We start from the raw sequence: 980 nt of genomic DNA on the forward strand, positions 1-980 counted from the left end.
GCCCGGGCTGGAGTGCAGTGGCCGGATCTCAGCTCACTGCAAGCTCCGCCTCCCAGGTTCACGCCATTCTCCTGCCTCGGCCTCTCGTGTAGCTGGGACTACCGGCGCCCGCCACTTTGCCCAGCTAGTTTTTTGTATTTTTTAGTAGAGACGGGGTTTCACCGTGTTAGCCAGGATGGTCTCGATTTCCTGACCTCGTGATCCGCCCGTCTCGGTCTCCCAAGGTGCTGTGATTACAGGCTTGAGCCACCGCGCCTGGCCGAAAGAGATAATTCTTTATTAATTTTTCTGATTGTAGAAGCATGCTTGTAGCATAAAATTCAAACCCTGTAACAGTGGGGCATGAGAGTAGCAGAGTGTTCACAAATTTTCTGACATCTAAAAGTTCTCATGCACTAGACTCGGCAATGAGAAAGAAAGTTTTTACTTTAAAATATTTTGAAAGAGATAATTCTTTTTTTTTTTTTTTTTAGATGGAGTCTTGCTCTGTCGCCCGGGCTGGAGTGCAGTGGCCGGATCTCAGCTCACTGCAAGCTCCGCCTCCCAGGTTCACGCCATTCTCCTGCCTCAGCCTCCCGAGTAGCTGGGACTACAGGCACCCGCCACCTCGCCCGGCTAGTTTTTTGTATTTTTTAGTAGAGACGGGGTTTCACGGTGTTCGCCAGGATGGTCTCGATCTCCTGACCTCGCGATCCGCCCGTCTCGGCCTCCCAAAGTGCTGGGATTACAGGCTTGAGCCACCGCGCCCGGCTTCACTTTCCAGTGAATTTTATTTCCATAGTTTATTCTTTGTCATGGAAAAAGAAAGATGAACAGACTATTGAATTAGTTGTTTAAGCCACCCAGTTTGTAGTACTCTGTTATGGCAGTCCCAGCAAACTAATCCAGATAGTTCTGCTAGGGTTATGCAGAGAGGACGAGGCAGACAAGAGAAACACTAGGATCAGTTAGGGGCTTATGATGGACCCCAGTATAAGGTA

The sequence above is a fragment of the Papio anubis genome, chromosome 4 (assembly GCF_008728515.1).
Source record: "Papio anubis isolate 15944 chromosome 4, Panubis1.0, whole genome shotgun sequence".
NCBI classification, from domain to species: Eukaryota; Metazoa; Chordata; class Mammalia; order Primates; family Cercopithecidae; genus Papio; species Papio anubis.